At 53.6% G+C, this 18,742-nt stretch overlaps 1 long non-coding RNA gene and 1 pseudogene across 1 annotated transcript; one reads left to right on the top strand and one right to left on the bottom strand.

Annotated features, from left to right (window-relative positions):
- Positions 1 to 865: 865 nt before the first annotated feature.
- LOC129533528 (tigger transposable element-derived protein 1-like) lies at positions 866 to 3,434 on the bottom strand (annotated as a pseudogene).
- A 6,747-nt stretch (positions 3,435 to 10,181) lies between these two features.
- On the top strand, positions 10,182 to 12,943 carry LOC134758451 (uncharacterized). Its single transcript, XR_010133650.1, has 4 exons — positions 10,182 to 10,357; positions 11,699 to 11,886; positions 12,017 to 12,280; positions 12,767 to 12,943. It is a non-coding gene; the product is annotated as an uncharacterized lncRNA (long non-coding RNA).
- Positions 12,944 to 18,742: the final 5,799 nt, after the last annotated feature.

Raw genomic sequence — 18,742 nt, 5'->3', positions numbered from 1 at the left:
TGGAATCATACAATATGTAGTCTTTGGTAACTGGCTTCTTTCACTTAGCATAACGTTTTTGAGGTTTATCCAGGTTGTAGCATGTACAATTACTTCATCCTTTTTTATGGCTGAATAATATTCCATTGTAAGACTGTACTATATTTTGTTTATCCATCCATTGCTGGGCATGGGGGTTGTTTCTAACTTGTGGCTATTATGAATAATGTTATAAAAATTCACATACAGGCATACCTCAGAGATATTGCCAATTCAGTTCCAGATTGCCACAATAAAGCGAACATTGCAATAATGTGAGTCACGTGAGTACTTTGGTTTCCCAGTGCATATAAAAGTTATGTTTGGCCAGGCACAGTGGTTCACTCCTATAATCCCAGGACTTTGGGAAGCCAAGGCTGGCAGATCACTTGAGGCCAGGAGTTCGAGACCAGCCTGGCCAACATGGTGAAACCCCGTCTCTACTAAAAATAGAAAAATTAGCCAGGTATGTTGATGTACACCTATAATCCCAGCTACTCAGGAGGCTGAGGCAGGAGAATCGCTTGAACCCAGGAGGCGAATGTTGCAGTGAGCCAAGATCGCACCACTGCACTCCAGCCTGGGCGACAGAGTGAGACTCTGTCTCAAAAAAAAAAAAAAGTAATGTGGGAGGATCACTTGAACTCAGGAAATCAAGACCACCCTGGGCAACATAGTGAGAACTCATCTCTATTTAAAAAAAAGAAAGAAAGGAAGGAAGGAAAGAATGAAGGAAGGAAGGAGAGGAAAGAAAGAAAGAAAGAAAGAAAGAAAGAAAGAAAGAAAGAAAGAAAGAAAGAGAAAGAAAGAAAATACATTATTGCTTAAAAAAAAAAAGTTAACAATGTTAACAATCACCTGAGCCTTCAGCAAGTCATAATCTTTTTGCTGATGAATGGTCTTACCTCCATGGTGATAGCTGCTGACTGGTCAGGGTGGTGGCTGCTGAAGGTTGGGGTGGCTGTGGCAATTGGCAATTTCTTAAAATAAAGCAACAGTGAAGTTTGCTACATCGATTGACTCTTTCGAGAAAGATTTTTCTGTAACATGTGACACTATTTGAAAGCATTTTACACCAGTAGAACTTCTTTCAAAATTGTAGTCAATTCTCTCAAACCCTACTGCTGCTTTATCAGCTAAGTTTATGAAATATTCTAAATCCTTTGTTGTTGTTTCCACAATGTTCACAGCATCTTCCCCAGGAATAGATTCCATCTCAAAAACCCACTTTCTTGGCTCATCCATAAGAAGCATTTCCTCATCTGTGCAAGTTTTACCATGAGATTGCAGCAATTCAGTCACATCATCAGGCTCCACTACCAATTCTAGTTCCTTGCTATTTCAACCACATCTGCAGTTACTTCCTCCACTGAAGTGTTGAATCCCTCAAAGGCATTCATTAGGATTGGAATCAACTTCTTCCAAACTCCTATTAATGTTAGTGTTTTGACCTCCTCCCATGAATCATAAATGTTCTCCCTGGTATCTAGAATGGTGAATCCTTTCCAGAAGCTTTACCTTGCCCAGATCCAGCAGAGGAATCACTATCTCTGGCATTTCGTATAGCTTTAGGAAATAAATTCCTACAATGATAAGACTTAAAAGTAAAAATTACTCCTTGTTTTGTGGGCTGCAAGATGGATGCTGTGTTCGCAGGCAGGAAAACAACATTAATCTCCATGTACATCTCCATCAGAGCTCTTGGGTGATCAGGTACATTGTCAATGAGCAGTAGTATCTTGAAAGAAATCTTATTCTAAACAATAGGCCTCAACAATGGGCTTAAAATATTCAGTAAACGTTTCTGTAAACAGATGTGCTGTCATCCAGGTTTTGTTGTTCAATTCCTAGACCACAGGCAGAGTAGATATAGCATCATTCTTAACAAGACTAGGGCTTGGGATTTTTTGTTTTTTGTTTCGAGACAGGGTCTTACTCTATTGCCCAGGCTGGTGTACAATGGTGTGATGTCGGCTCACTGCAACTTCTGCCTCCCAGTTTCAAGAGATCCTACCACCTCAACCTCCCCAGTAGCTGGGACTACAGGTGCAGGCCACCACCCCCAGCTAATTTTTGTATTTTTTGGTAGAGATGGGGTTTCACCATGTTGGCCAGGCTGGTCTCGAACTCCTGACCTCAGGCAATCCACCTGCCTTGGCCTTTCAAAGTGCTGGGTTTACAGGCATGAGCCACTGCACCCAGACAACAACCCTAGGGTTTTTGCGATGGTAATTGAGCATTGGCTTCAACTTAAAGTCATCAGCTGCATTGGTCCCTAACAAGAAAGTCAGCCTGTCTTTTGAAGCTTTGAAACCAAGCATTGCCTTCTCCTCTCTAGCTATGAAAGTCCTAGGTAGCATCTTCTTCCAATAGAAGGCTGTTTTATCTACATCGAAAGTCTGGGAACCAGGCACAGTGGCTCATGCCTGTAATCCCAGCACTTTGGGAGGCCGAGGTGGGCAGATCACGAGGTCAGAAGATCAAGACCATCCTGGCCAACATGGTGAAACCCCACCTCTACTAAAAATACAAAAATTAGCTGGGTGTAGTGGCGTGCACCTGTAGTCCCAGCTACTTGGGAGGCTGAGGCAGGAGAATCGCTTGAACCCAGGAGGCGGAGGTTGCAGTGAGCCGAGATCATGCCACTGCACCACTGCACTTCCGCCTGGCGACAGAGCGAGACTTCATCTCAAAAAAAAAAAAAAAAAAAAGCAAAATCAAAAGAAAGTCTGTTGTTTAGTGTAGCCACCTTCACCTTCATCAATGATCTTAGCTAGATCTGAATAACTTGCTGCAGCTTCTCCATTAGCAGTTGCTGCTTCACCTTGTACTTTTATGTTTTGGAGACAGCTTATTTCCTTAAACCTCATGAACCAACCGCTGGTAACTTGTAACTTTTCTTCTGCAGCTTCCTCGCTTCTCTCAGCCTTCATAGAATTGAAGAGGCCTTGCCCTGGATTAGGCTTTGGCTTAAGGGAATGTTGTGGCTGTTTGATCTTCTATCACTAAACCTTTCTCTATATCAGCAGCATAAGGCTATTTCAGTTTTTTATCATTCGTGTGTTCACTGGAGTAGTACTTTTAATTTTCTTCAAGAACTCATTTGCATTCACAACTTAGCTAACCATTTGGCACAAGAGGCCTAGCTTTTGGCCTGTCTCAGCTTTCAACATGCCTTTCTTAATGAGTTTAATAATTTTTAGCTTTGATTTAAAGTGAGAGATGTGTGATTGTTCCTTTCACTTGAACATTTAGAGGTTATTGTAAGGTTATTAACTGGCCTGATTTCAATAGTGTTTTGTCTCAGGACACAGGGAGGTCAAAGAGAGGGAGAGAGATGGAGAAATGGCTGGTTGACGGAGCAATCAGAACACACACAACATTGACTGATTAAGCTTGTCATCTTCTACGGGCATGGTTCATGGAATTCCAAAACAATTGCAATAGTAACATCAAAGACCACTGATCACATATCATCATAACAGATAGATACAGTACTAATGAAAAAGTTTGAAATATTCTGAGAATTACCGGAAGTGACAGAGACACAAAGTGAGCACATGCTGTTGGAAAAATGAAGCCAATAGGCTTGCTCAGTGCAGTGTTGGCGCTAACCTTCGATTTGTGAAAACTGCATTATCTGCGAAGCACACTAAAATGAAGTGCAATAAAACAAGGTAAGCCTGCACAAGTTTTGTACAAACATATGTTTTCATTTCTCTTGGGTATCCTTAGGAATGGAATTGCTGGTTCCTATGATCACTCTGGTTAATCATTTCTGAGCACTTTATTTTCTGGCACAAGAGGATTCAGGCTTATCTTGTACTTTCCCTGCCTTATCCCTGTAATTAGCCATTTTGCTAAGGAGCCCTGGTTTCCTCCAGTGGACAATGGCATTTAGACATTAAGACTTGGGTGCTATCGGCGGGTGCGGTGGCTCACGCCTATAATCCCAGCACTTTGGGAGGCTGAGGCAGGCAGATCACCTGAGGTTGGGAGTTCGAGACCAGCCCGACCAACATACTGAAACCCCGTCTCTACTAAACATGCAAAATTAGCCGGGCGTTGTGGCACATGCCTGTAATCCCAGCTACTCAGGATGCTGAGGCAGGAGAATCGCTTGAACCAGGGAGGCGGAGGTTGAAGTGAGCCAAGGTCATGCCATTGCACTCCAACCTGGGCAGCAAGAGTGAAACTCCTTCTCAAAAAAAAAAAAAAAAAAAGACTTGGGTGCTATCAAAGCATGATGTAAGCTGATTTAAAAAAAAAAAAAAAAGGCGCTGGGCGTGGTGGCTCATGCCTGTAATCCCAGCACTTTGGAAGGCTGAAGCGGGTGGATCACGGGTGGATCAAGAGATAGAGACCATCCTGGCCAACATGGTGAAACCCTGTATCTACTAAAAATATAAAATTTAGCCGGGCTTGGTGGCAGGTTCCTGTAATCCCAGCTACTTGGGAGGCTGAGGCAGGAGAATCACTTGAACCAGGGAGGTGGAGGTTGCAGTTAGCCGAGATTGTGCCACCACACTCCAAAAAAAAAAAAAAAGGCTTGGGTGCTAGCTACACTCATTATTATTAATATGTCATGGCTCCCAGGCCCTCTCAATGGATAAAGCCAGAAAATATCTGTACGTATACACATAAGTATACACACATTGATGCATGCACACACAACATAAACACATACATACATGCATTTGCATCAATATTTATTTCTACACCTGGCTATTTTGTTTATTCTTGTTTTGTAGAGATGGGATCTCACTATGTTACCCAAGATGGTCTCAAATGCCTGGTCTCAAGTGATCCTCCCACCTCGGTCTCCCAAAGTGTTGGGATTATAGGCATGAGCCACTGCACCCAGCCTCTACATCTCTCCATGTATTTTGGAAATAATGAGTTCTTCCCATTACCTCCAATTCCAATCCAGGTGTATAGGATTACAGGTGAGAACATCAGAGAGTTCATTCTTGTTTCCTCCTCCTCTTCTCTTCTCTTTTCTTTCGAGATAGGGTCTCACTCTGTCACTCAGGCTGGAATGCAGTGGCCTGATCATGCCTCACCTCAGCTTTGACCTCTTGGGCTCAAGCGATCCTCCCACCTCAGCCTTCTGAGTAGCTGAGACTACAGGAACGTACCCCTGCGTCCAGCAAATTTTTTGTATTGTTTGTAGAGACAAGGTCTCACCACATTGCCCAGGCTGGTCTTGAACTCTTAGGCTCAAATGATCTGCCCATCTTGGCCTCCCAGAGTGTTGGGATTACAGGCATAAGCCCCTGCACCCAGGCTTCTTTTCCATATTATAATCCTCTTTGCCAACAGTGAGAAACCTAGCTCACTTTTTCTCACTGGGTCAGTTCCACTGAATATAACTGTTCTGCAGTGGGCAGGTCCAGGCAAACCTATCCCCAAAGGTAAGGAAGCTATTCCCAAAAGTGAGGAAGCTGAGAGGCTAAAGAAAGAGGCTGACAAACCCAGTTTCTCAGAAAGAAACATTTAACAAGGAATTAAAATGAGAAGTCACGTCTGACATCAGCAAGCAAAATGGCGGATCCCCACACTGTTGCCCCCAACCCCAGGGCTTGTATACCACAGGGTGGCAATGTTAGGACAGTTGAAATCGGCCCCCTGGGGAAAGGCAAGAATGCTATGTGAAGATGCCTAAGGGCAAGATTTAGCTAACAGTAGTTAAAGTAGATATCTTAGAGGCATCCCTGGAACTGGGGTTACTCAGAAGTCAACATGGCAGATTAGTATCCAAGATGGATTTGCTTTAGCCTCCACGGCAACCGATATCCCATGCCCTCCACCCCACCCAGACCCTCCTCAGCGATCTTGGGCTCTGACACCCTGCCCTGGGCCAGCCCACCACATGGATGCCTCTTTGTCCCTCAGACTCCAGCATGCCACGTCTTTACCCACACGGAAGCAACCCTCAGCCTTCGTGGGCTCTGACACTCTGCCTGGGGCCACCCTACCCCCACCTCCCCACATGGACGTGCTCCTCCACTCAGGCTCTGAGGTTGCACATCGAGCTCCCCCTGGATGCCCTGCCCACTCCTGCAGGAATGCCCTTCTCATCCCCCTTGAACTCCCCTTCTTGGGGCTTGGCCACTACCCTGGCCAGATGCCCTCTTCACCTTTCTCATGACTCACTCTCCCTTGCTGAGCTGGGACCCAAGTGGACATCCTCCCTACCTTGCTTGGGTTTTAACATCCCACACTGGGCTGCTCTCCCACTTGGATGTCCTCCTCTGCCCCTCTTTCTCCTGCTCTGGCCACCCCCAACATCGGAAACACCCTCCTCACTTAACTTGAGCTCCAGAACCATTTGCTGAGCCACTGCATCTCCCATCCACCCTACCCCTGGGGACCCCTGCTTACTCCACCCTCCCCAATATCTTCTGGATTGAATTGTTTTTGTTTTGTTGTGTTTAATGTCAACCAGAAGACTGAATTGTTTTTGAAGGGAAGGAAAGGAAAAGAAATGGAAGAAGAAAAAGGAGGAGGAGGAGGAGGAGGGGAAGAAGAGGAGGAGAAAGAAGAAGGAAAAGGGAGAAGAAATAGAGAAGAAAACGAAGGAGGAGAGGAGGAAGAAGGTGGGGAAGAAAGAGGAGGAGGAAGAGGAAGAGAGCTGCCTGGCCAAATTTTGTGGAATGTTGGATGTTGCGGGTGACAGACTGTAGAGGCTGTGGCTGATGTCATCTTCTTTCAGGGAGAATTTGATCGCCTCCTGGTAGCCAGATAGGATACAGGGAAGTCATCTTGATGCAGTGAATCTGGTCTAGGTCCAGTTTGCCCTTATTCCTGGGTGTGGCTCTTTCCAGGGTCTCACCTGTAAGCCACATTGATGGAAGTAGAGACCGTGCTTGTAAAAAAATTGAGGCTGGGGTGGGGAGGAGAGAGCCCAGAGGTGATTTGGGGGCTCAGGAGCACAGGATGGTAGGGGGACACTAGTGTGTATTTGTGGGTGGATGGGAAGGAAGTTCATCACGTGGGAGGTGGAGGCAGCCCAGGGAGAACAGGGACTGTGGGTGGCAGAGCAGGAGGGTAGGGCCTTCTGAGCCTGGGGGACAGCAGGGGTTGCAGGTGGGGGTGGGGGGAAGCCAGCAAGCTTGCTTGTTGGGGGTATAGGATTGTGGTAAGGTCCTACCTACCTCCCTGTGGAGAAGCTGGAGAGGGGCAGGGCAGCCCCGGTGGTGTGGGCAGATGGAGAAGGGATGGGATGCAGTGAGGGACTGGGGCTCAGGTGGAGGAGGGGGCCAAATGTGGGGAAGAGGCTCAGTGAAGGGAGGGACCCTCCGCGGGGAAAGAGTTCAGTGAGAAGAGCGGGAGGCGTCATGGAGGCCCCATCTCTTTATCTAGCTGGGGCCATCTGAGAGCAGTGACTGTACCCCCATCCAACTCTGTCCCTCCCCCGCAACATGGAGGCCCCAGCCCAAGACTTGCAATGGGGAGTGGGGCGGCAGCCTCCAGTGTTTATTCTTGTCCAAGGCTGGGGTGGGGAGCAATAAGCCCAGGCCCCAGACTTTCCGCCCTATGGTGGGTGTGGGCCAGGGAGGTCCTGCACCCACTGCCCGCCCTCTAACCAGGCGGCTGAGACTTCTTTCGCCCCTGGGTGCTGGTGCCTAGGAATGGAGGCAGGGAAAGGGCTGGGGGCTCACTCTCCCCTCCCTCCATGCACTGCAGGGGCAGGCAGTGGGACAGGCAGTCGGGCTGGATTTGTTTCTCATTCGCTCTTGGCTCCTCTGGTGGAAAAATCGAAGCGCTCCCCCTGGTACTGCTGAGGCGGAGAGGGTGAGCGTGGCTGGGAGGCTGTCCTGGCAGGGAAGTCCAGGGGCAGGCGGGGCCTGGCCGGGGAGAGGCTGCCCCCTGCTCACAACCCCCTTCCCAGCCCTCTTACTTCGACGTGGCTCTCTAGGCCCAGTGGGAAGTCCTGCCTCAGCTGAAGTGGAGGGGCCGGGCCAGGGAGGAGGTCGGACTGGGTTTGGGTTCAGCCTCAGGCTCGTAGCACCCTCCCTTCCCGGGCCTGTCTCTAGAGCAGTCTCCCAAGGGTGATTTAAAATCCCCCGAGGGTCTTCCAAGGAAGTGCTGTCAAGCTGCAGCAGGAGGGGGCCGAGTCAGACCTGGGACAGGCTTTCTCAGCATTCAGACTTTGCCTAAGTGGGAGGTGAGCTGTGTACTAGGAGGGGAGGGTTCCACAGGCAACTGCTGGATATTTCCTGAACATCCAGGGACATGAGAAGCCTTTTCTGTACATCATCCCATGTGGCCCTCACAGACACCCCAAGGTCAGTATTAGCCATCCTATTTACAAAAATTTTTTTAACACACACGGTTTTGCTCTGTTGCCCAGGCTCCAGTGCAGCGGCGCAGTCATAACTGAAGGCACCCTCTAACTCCTAGGCTCAAGCAATCCTCCTGCCTCAGCCTCCCAAGTACCTAAGACTACAGGCACAAGCCACCACACCTAACTCATGTATTTTTTTTGAGGAAGGGCCTCATTATGTTGTCCAGGCTAGTTTCAAATTCCTGGCCTCAAATGATCCACCCACCTCGGCCTCCCAAAGTGCTGGGATTACAGGGGTGAGCCACCATGCCTGGCCCCATCCCATTTTACAGGTGAGGGACTTGAGGCTCCATGAAGTCAGGTGCCCCACTCAAGGGGCTACACAGCCTCTACGTGGCAGGGCTGGGATTTGAACCCAGTTGTGTCTGGCTCTTTCCCAAACACTGGAAAAGGCAGGCCTTTTTCCCCTCCACCCCAGGGCCCGGGAGCCCCTGAGCAGCTCCTGGGTGGGGCTGCCCCACAGGGAGACAGCCTTGGGGGAACCCAGGAGGTCTTTGGGCTGTGGCCTATCTCTGTGGCACAGTGGAGTGCCTTGGGAGATCTCCCCTCCACCTACCCTCCTCTTGTGGAGCTGGACCCACCCCCACCCCATTTTTTCAGAGGGCCCTCACCCCAGCCCTCTCCATCCCGGTGGAAAGAGGAGCCCAACCTCTTTCCCTCTGGAATCCGCTGCCTCGGCTCTCCGATGGAGAGACCATCTGGAGTGCATTATGGGCAGAGGAGAAAGCCGAGAGCAGGAAAATGTGAGTTGGCCCCAGCAGCTCCCGTCTGCATGGGGGCGGCGGGGGCTCAGGGGATGGGCCAACGGCTGCCTCCACCTCCCCAGTCCCTAGAAGGGGCAGATAAGAGATGTGCTCAGGAAAGGGTGGCCAGGAGAGGGCAGAGCCCAGGCCTCCAACGCCCTTGCAGAGCCCAGTTTGAACCTGCTAATCTTGCCAACCTGCCCATTTCACAGAGAGAAGACTGAGGTCCAGAGAGGGGTAGTAACTTCCCCAGGGCCACACAGCAACCCTTTCACAAATATGCACATGCCAGTGGGCACTGAAAGTCTCCAGTGTTGGGGGCAGGCGGAGTTAGCGCTGGGAGTGGGAAAGAGGCCGGGGTCAGCCTCCAGAGTAAAGTGAAGGCGCAAAGCCTCATGCAAACATCGAGGAATGCCTTCATTGTTTCGAGGTCTCTCTTCCTGGCCTCCCAAGCCCACTCCCTGCCCCAAGTGCCACCCTTCCCTGGCACCTGATCCCTGAGGACGTTGGGTCCTGGGGTGGGGGCCTCTGGGCTCTTCCTCTGGGTCCTAGGAGCCCCCTCCCCACTCCGTGGCCCCAGCTCCAGACGTGGCAAGGCAAGCCGGAGTGAGGTTTCTCCACTCCCTCCCAAGTGCTGTGCTGGCGGCTCCCGAAATAAAAATCAAATGTGGGCTTGGCAAAGGGAGCGGGGTGGGAGAAGCAGCGGCAGCAGGGCTGGGGCTTCATTCTTTCCATTGTAACTTCACCTCCTAACCTCTGGCATTTTAATTATGTCTCCTACCCCCCTCACTCTGCCTGGGCCAGGGGGTGAGCTCACCCTTTCCTCTAGCCTGGGAGGGGGCAGCTGCTGCCTGGACCCCCAGTCCCCGGCCTGCTCGGGGGAATCTGGGTGGCGGCCATGCTGGGGGTGTCGGCCTCAGGCTCCCTCCAGCTTCTCCAGTCTCAGAGGGGCCTGGAGAGGGGCCCAGCCCCCAGGCAGCCAGCCGACACCTCAAGTTCCATGTGTGAATCATTAGTCTTCACACCCACTGCTCCATTCAGTGGTGACCACCGTCCTAAGGCAAGGCACGGCAGGCTCACCAGCCCATTCTATGGATGACTTAGCCATCGTCGTCTGCAGGGCCAAGCCTGGGCCCAAGCCTATCGCTCCTGGTTCTGCGCTCTTTCCAAACCCAGGAAGAGGGGCAAGAACAGCTCAGGCCTGATAATTTGCCTTATCTCTTCGAGTGTCCGTTTTTTTCCAATGGTAAGTGATGGAAAGCATTATTTTGATACTAAAACATACAAGGACATAGCATGGGGTAGGAAGTAAAATGCCTGTGAATGTTCAAGGTAGAAAACACATCCTCAAGGAAGATCTCGTGGGGCTCTCTGCAGGCGGGCCCCAGGGAGTAGCATCCTCCTCCTTGGCATGGCTGTGGACTGGAGTGAGATGCAGTCATATGTGTTTGTAGCCAGTTTGTGCAGACCCAAGGCTGCTGTGGAAGATGCCAGTGGGTGCTGGGTGCTGGGTGCTGGCAGGCAGCCTTGGCCCACCCCAGGATGCAGAGGCCTTCTTCCCTCCAAGGCCTACAGTGGGAGTCCTGCCGACTCTCTCCGTCTCCTGGGGAGGGAAACCTCCACAGGACAAGCAGCTTGTGTGGGGGTGGGGGCTGCCTCCACGGACAGTGCAGGCACAGGGCAACCTTGACTGTGAGCCCAGGGCCAGCACCCAACCACCCCAACTGAGGCTTCCTCTCCATCCTCTGGGAGGTCCCCCGCCGCACTGCCTTAGAGGCCCGGCCCCTCGAGGAAGCCCTCAGTTTTCTTCTCTCTTGCCCTCCCAGTCTCCCCAAATGCATGTTCCATCAGCAAACTCTGCCCCAGGCCTTGCTACGGCCTCTGCTCTGATGGAACTCCCGGATGAAGAGGGTGAGGCGCTATTTACCATACTGGGTGCTGTGATGGGGGAGATTAAGGTGACAGCAGCTCCGGGAAGGGGACTCCTGACCCAACCTCTGGTGTGAAGGGCATAGAGAAGGCTTCCCAGAGTGAGGGGTGACCAGGAGGAGCCCGGGAGGAAGAGCATGGAGGGCAGAGGGAGCAGCATTTCCAAGGCCCAGAGGTAAGAGAGTGCCTAGGGCAGGGCCCACGGGAGCATCCGGCCTGGAGGGAGCGGCCAGGGTCCTGGGAGCTGCGCGAGCTGTTAGGGTGCATCTTAGGAAGATTTCTGGGCAGGCTGTGGAGGATGGGTTGGAAGGTGATCAGAAAGGAGGTGGAGTGACCTCTTAGAAGGCTGCCACAGAGGCCCAGGTGAGAGGTGATGGTAGCCGGGCCCAGGCCAGTGGCAGCCAGGTGGAAAGAGGTGGCCAGACTGATAAGAGATTTAAAAGGCAGAAGCCAGAGGACTTGGTGACTGATGGGCAGAAGTATGGGGGCCAGTGATCTGCTCAGGCTGGCTCCTGGGCTTCTGAAGAATGAATGAACGAATGAATGAATGAATGAACAAACGAACTGGGAAACAGCACCAGATCTGAAAGCCCCAGGTTTCAGCTTGATCGTCGGGCTGGGGAGTTTGCTGCTGCACTTGCATTTGGTACACCTGCAGGGCATCCAAGTGGAGGTGCCCATGAGATGGCTGGACGCATGGAGGCGCCCTGGAGAAGGTGGAGAGAGAGGAAGCCGGCACAGCCTGCAAAGATGCCAGAGAATGAGTGGCCAGAGCCCCTGAAGCCTCACAGGAGGAGGTCTTAGACAAGGCACAGCCAACAGTGCCAATGGCAACAGATGAAGCAGGTGAGGCCCAAGAAGGGACATGTGTTCTAGGGACCCAGAGGCTTCTCCCTGTCCCCCAGCCTTTCCTTCTGTCTGTCCCCCAGCCCTTGCCCACCCCTCTACGCTCCCTCCTCCGGTCTTTCCCCTATAGTACTCTTCCTCTCCATCTCCTCCTCGTCCCTCAGACCAGAAGGCTCGACATCTTTCTAAGGGAAACTTCGTGCTACTCCCACCCCACTGGGGTCCTGGTTGCCCTCCCTGGCTTCTAAAATCACCCCCCACACCCCCAACAACCACCACATACACCTTTCACCAGAGACTCACCCAGCGCTTCCAGAAGCTGGGGCAAAGAGGAGCACACACGACCACCTGCCTACTGAGCAGCTCACACTTCCTCCAATGGAGCCACCACAAGGTACTGGCCTCCAGGGCAACTGCAGGCAATCCTGGCCCCCAGGGCCTTATGGCATAAAAGGGAGAGAAGCCATGACCCCAGCAGGCCTATGCAGACACAGTGAGAGAAGAGGCCCAGAGAAAAAGCTATGGATGTTTAGATCCAGTGGAGGGATCTGAGTGGGCTTCCTGGAGGTGACTCTGCATAGGGCCTTGAAGGACTGGCAGGATTTAGTCATGTGGCAATGGGAGCAAAGGCAGTTGCAGGAAGAGGGAGTGCGGTGAGGAAAGGGGTGGAGGCGGGAACTGGGGCTGACACCAGGGCAGCCAGTGCTCATAGTGGCTGGTGGCTGAAGAGTGTGGCCAGAGGGGTGGGAGGCGGCAAGGTGGAGGGCCACATCACACAGGCTGGAATGTGGAAGGACTTTAGAGTTTATCCACTGCTGCCTCTTGACGTGGGGCTTTCAGATCTGGTGCCGTTTCCCAGTTCATTCATTCATTCATTCAGGAAATATTGCTTGCTTGGTGCTAGACAAGTGCTGAAGATGCTGTGAGAGGCAGATAGAAGTCCCTGCTGTCGCGGATCTTAAGTTCCAGGAAGAGACACAGATATAGAGTCGTGAACAAGTAAAGACTAAAAATTAAAATCATGATGGGGGATGCCATCATGACTGGCCACTCTGAAGGCTGGGCTTGTGTCCTCTCTCCCCTCAGACTGAGGGCTCCCTGAGGGCAGAGCCTGTGCCTCCTCCATCAGACAAAGGTAGAACCAGCTTCTCCATCAGGCTAGAAGCACCCTGAGACTCAGGGAGAGGCATGGAGCATCTGGGAACAAGAGCTGAGGTGTCCTAGAAACCTCCCAGGAACAGACCCAGGGATAGAAGTTGGCAGGCAACTGGGAAAGGACCCCCTTCCCAGCCAGGCCAAATGTGGAAGGGCTTCCCTCTCCTCCTCCCCATCCAGCCCCCGACCCCATTAAACCTTTAAATTAACTTCAGCTCCACCCCGAGCTATAGAGAGTGCCCCAAAATAAATCCTAAATTACATGCTGCTTGGGGGCAACCACAACTCTCCTTCCTCCCTCTCCAGCAAGCAGACCCACCCGACACCATGCTGGGGGGGCTCCCCCAAAATGGGCTATTTATACAGCTCCTGCTCCCCTGTTTGCTCTCTGGCCCTGTTGTCCTTGAGTGAGGCCCAAGCAGGCTATACAGCTCTCCTGGGAGGGTAAAGGGAGTGGGAGAGGCCGTGAGCTTTGCCAGGGTCTAACTGGCCATGGGGGATATAATTTTTAGTCCAGACTAGGATACTTTGAGTTGCTCGTAGCAGTTACACCCAGGCAATGACATAGATCTGAACTGTCCTGGGCACACGGGGTATCTGGTCACCCAGCGATGGGGCTCAGACTCCAGCCTCTCAGCCACCCAGAGCATTGCCTTCTTGGGGATGAGAGAGACAGAGAGATAGAGAGAGAGAGAGAGAGAGAAGAGAGAGAGAGATTGCCTTCATCCCCGTTGCTGAGACAAGCAGTTCTGAATATGGGGGCACTGGGGCTCCCATACCACCTGGCAAAGCAGAATGGGCTCTGGCTTCAAGGACTCCCAGGCACAGAGAGGTCCTGCAGGAGGGTCTGGGCAAAGAAGTGGTGAGCTGGATGTGGCTGTTTTGAGACCACAGGCTTGGGTCAGGGGCCTCCCTCTCCCTGGACAAAGCCACCTTCCATTCTGGGAAGCTGGCCCCAGATACTGGAGCTGCTCCCCTTAGGGAAAAGAGAGAGGGGGAGGGAGAGGAGAAAAGGGAGAAGAGAGTGGAAGATAGAGAAAGACAGGCACACACAAAGAAGCGGCAGAGTGAAGGACAGAGACAGAAACAGAGGTGGGCAATGACAGAGGGAGGGAGAGTGGGGAAGGGGTGCTTCCAGAGCCCCAGGATGGCAGCACCCCCTTCCTACCCACAGGGCCCGCTGGGGTAGCCCTGTGGGCTCCGCACCACACCGCTCTCTCTGCTCTCCACCCCACCGCAGTGAAGTGGGGGCAGGGCCTCTGCTGGCTGCCCAGGAGGACACCCGCCGCTCCTCCACTGCCTCCCTCCTCAAGACAAGCAGTGGGTGGCTGGGCCCAGATGTCTGCTCCCCGGCTGCTGGCGGGCTCAGGTGTCTGCAGAGCGTCCTCCTGCTCCCTGCCATCCTTGCACGCCCCTCTATTTCAGGCAGCCTGGCCCCTGCTCAGTGCCCTCCCTGGAAGCCTGCTCCTTGGCCAGCAGACCTGGCTCCCCCAGGTCCAGCCTCTACCTGCCCGCTCCTCCCGGCCCCTTGAGGGGGCTTTGCTTCAGGGGGGTGGAGCTAGGGCTCCTCCTCTCTGTGAGGTTGCGCTGGGGTTAGGAGCCTGGAGGGGAGTCAGAGGCAGGGCTGAGGAACCAGAGGCTCCTCTCACTCTGAGTCAGCCACAGGGAGGGGAGGGCGGAGGGGGCGGCAAGGAGGTGGACCGAGAAAGAGCCGGCCACAGAGATGTCCAGGGAATGGGGCAGGGCTGGGTGGCAGCATCACAGTGTCTGGAGGGCCAGGTACACATCCAAGTGCACACCGTCATGCAGCGATTTAGAGACGGGGCCCAACCTCTGCGGGCTTCAGCCTTGGATTGTGAACAGAGGGGATGCACAGCACAGGACCAGCTGACCAGATCCCAGCCACCGCTTGTTTGCACTCACAAGTAAATTGATGCTGACAACCTGGAGCGGAGGGCTGGTGGTGTGTGAGTGTGAGTATGTGTGTATGTGTTGGGAGAATAACAGAGGATTCAACCAGTGTCACCCAAAAGGGGCAAGGACCCCGCAGCACTGGGAGAGGGTCACAAAAGCCTTCCCCGCCTTAGAGGAGGCAACATGCTGTCTTCCCAATCCAACTTGATTATCTGTCTGCTCAGCAGCCCCCATGATCCCCACCTCCCAAGAAAACACTGTTTATGGGGCCTGGGGCATCAGGCCTGTCATTTAGCTGGAGGAGGCAACCCAAGCCACAACTGGGAGCTGAGCCCTGTGTGGAGAAGCAATGCCCAGCCTGAGGCAGGCACCAGCCCAGACACTTAGTGCCCTGTTTACCCTGGCAAGGGTGGCTGGCACAGGTGGGCCTCTCCAGGGAGCAGCTGGTGGCCCTGCCAGCAGACTCCCCTGCAGGCCAGAGAGGAGGCCAGGACAGCAGCTCTCCAGGATGGGGAGGGAGGCACCTTGCCCGCTGCACACCCTGCACTGCAGTTTGCAGAGTGCCAGCCTCTGAAGATCAGGGGTCTCCCAGCTGCCCTGCAAGGGAGACCATATGGCCCAGGGCCCAGCAGGAGAAACCACAGCTCCAGGATGCTGGACACTGGTCCCCAAGGCCCCCCAGGGGAGGCTGAAGGAAGCCCCAGGTCTTTGGGGTCCTGCTCTGATAGGCCCAGATGCCACTCAACTCCCCAGGTTTGTGGGACCCACCTTCTGCATCCAAAGGCACATGTAACTTGGCATAAACATACACCCTTTCCCCATTACAGCCCCTCACTACACAGTCGCTGTACCCACAGTTCTTCTCTATCACACAGATGGTATAGAACATGCTCCTGCACTCTGCCACACCCAACATACACATCATCCAGCACCCAGCTCACAAACACAGCATACACACACCAGACACACAACGCTCACCCAACACAGCTCCTTCTCCACCCGTATAACCTCCACTCCAGCAGCAAGGTCACATTTGCTTGCATGCGTGCACACACGCACGTGTGCGCACACACACACACACACACACACACACAGTCCTCTGAACCAATATGCTCTCCTCCCAGTGCCACACTTGAAAGTGGGGCCAAGTAGGGGCCACCATTTTAGTCCTGGGCTTCTCCCTGCCCCTCCCACTCTCCGTCCTCCCTGCCACTCTCGGTCCTCCTCCCACTTCCTCTGCCCGCCTTCCACTTTCTCCCTTTCTCTCTCTCCTAGCTGAGCCCCTGGCCCTGAGGTCTCTTTCCCAGCACATGGTGGGACACTTGAGGGCCACACATATGGGCAGCTCCCAGCAGCTATTAAATACCACTTCTCCCACCTCTGGGGTTTTGAGGGGCTGCAAATTCCGGAGGACAGGAGGCAGCAGCTGGCAGCTGCTCAGGACCTCAGATCCCCCTGCTCACCATCCCCCCCATGCACCGCCCACCCCTCCTCATTCCGGGCTGAGTCATCCCCACATCTGGAACCTCTACACATCTGGAAGAGCTGAAGCCTGTGCAAGCAGCTCCACGTAGACACCCCCTCCCCGCTGCTCCATCTCATCCCCATCCCTGCTGGCAGTTGGGGTCCAGCATCCCCCACCTGGATCAGGACCTCGGTCACCTAGCAGCAGGCACTGCCGGGCCAGCCTTGGGGACCAGGATTGCCCACAGGTCTCTCCCCAGTAGCAGTAACAGTGGCATCTTGGTGCCCACCGCAGTAAGCAGGCAGGGCAGTGCTAGCCTTGGAGGAGGCCAGGCCCAAGACTGAGGCAGGCAGGAGAGCCAGGCAAGGAGGAGGTAGTGGTTTGGCTCAGCAGGCAGAGGGAGTTTATCCTGGCACCGGGCCCTGAAGCCAAACATCCTCCACGAACCTCGCAGACACATCAAAGCCCGCAGGGAAGGGGCCCTTCCGTAGAGGAAACCTACAGTCCCGGAGGCCTGACAACCTGACTCCGGGCACAAGACCACCCTGTCCCACTCAGCAACCCAGGCTCAGGTTGGGCACAGCTGCCTGGAGGCGACAGGCAGAAAAGGACATTTCTACCCAGGGGCCCTGCCGCCTCACCCCACTCGTTCAGTGCTGCCACAGAGTGAGGTTTTGCCCCCATGAGGGGGCAGAGTTGGCACCAGATTTAGCTTTAGCCCCTAGTACAGGGGTCCCTCCCAAACTGCCCCCCTCCCACCCTCCAGGCAGGGAAGGCTGATGGGGAGGGGCTCACTTTGTCTGTGCGCCAGCCTTTCAGCCCCAGCCTGGAAGAGAAGTCGTGCTCAGTTGTGGGGGGATCCAGCTTCCTCCCCCAGGCTCTGATGTTCTGCAGAAGACCCCTCCACATGGGCAAGAGGGAAACGGAAAGGCCGGGGGGGTTAGGGGTTGGGAGAAAAACCAAGCTTCAAAAAGTAGAAGCTGAAGTGGAATCAGAAGGCGAGGACTGGGCTGTAAGCCACAGGGCCTCTCTCTGGGGGGACAGCTGGGGCCGGAGGAGGAAGAGGGGTTGTGAGGCGCTAACAAGGGAGAAAGGAGGTGCTAACACGGCCACTGGGGTGAGGGGATCCTGAAGCCAGCCCCCTAAAGGTTGGCCCGGAGATAAGGAAGCCAGGCACTGGCGGTGGGGTAAGGGGTGTGAGTGGGAGCTGCCAATCAACACAGGAGGCTGGGATGCTCTGCATACACACATGTGCACGTAATGTACATACATGCACACATCCAGCTCCCACACAACCAAAGCCAAGTCTGTCCTCAGCTGGGAGCCAGATGATGTGGCTGCTTAGAGGCACTATGACTTGAGGAAGAATGTGCTCTCTGCCAGCCTGAATCCCTGACCCACTGCTCACACTCATTCTCTGCCTTTACAGCTTCAGGCTGGGCCTGTGCCCCACTCTAGTCTAAGCCCCAGACCATGGAAGGGCTCCCCTTCCCATGGTTGTCCTGAATCTGCAGTTCCTTTGGATCTGAAAAGTTCTTTTAGGTCTAACTACAACCCCAGTAACATTTGGGTCAGAAACAAAGGAACCCACAAGCAGGGTGCAGCAGAACCCTCTTTCAGGAGCCAACAAGAACAGAGCTAGAAATCGAGGATCCCAAATTCCTTTCTTCCGTCTGGCTACAGGATCCGGTCTCAGACAGTAGACTGAAGGAGGGGGCCCCAGAGGAAGGAGGCCAGGCATGGGGGCTCTCAAGACCCTCACGCTAGTCTTAGCTCAGTCTCTCCTGCCCAAGCCTTCATGGCTCTGCTCCATCTGCCACTCCAGAAGCCAAAGCTCATCAGCTCAACCTTCCCCTGACCCTCCCCACCTGACACCCATCCAGGCTCTTTGAGGTGTTTCCTTTCCACCCTGGCCTGTGCCCCAGAAACCTACACTTTAGAAGGATAATGGCTCCCAAATGGCGTTTTTGTCTCTGCTAAGCCTCCAGGAAAGTGAGCATCAGTGAGTCCCTCCAACCTGCTCATTGGGATAATAAGTGCCCTGCACTGTTAATTCTCAGGTGGTTTGCCCTCCCTCCACCCTCCCGGCCCACAGATTCATGGTTCAAACTTGGAGCTGACTCTAGAAGTGATCTCCTCCACCCCCATGCCCATCACCCCAAGAATAAGAAAGGGGCTGGTGGGCTTCAATTTCCAAAAAAAGTTGGAAAGGGGACTGAGGTCCCCGTCCCATGGCCAAGAAGTCCTATTCTTGGACTCTGCCTCCTCCAGGAAGGCGGACCGTAAGCCAAGCATTCCTTGCTACACCCCCTTAGGAGTCGC

Source organism: Gorilla gorilla, chromosome 4, assembly GCF_029281585.2.
Source record: "Gorilla gorilla gorilla isolate KB3781 chromosome 4, NHGRI_mGorGor1-v2.1_pri, whole genome shotgun sequence".
NCBI lineage: Eukaryota > Metazoa > Chordata > Mammalia > Primates > Hominidae > Gorilla > Gorilla gorilla.
Note: the sequence above shows the minus strand (reverse complement) of the source record. Positions and strands in the feature narration are given on the sequence as shown.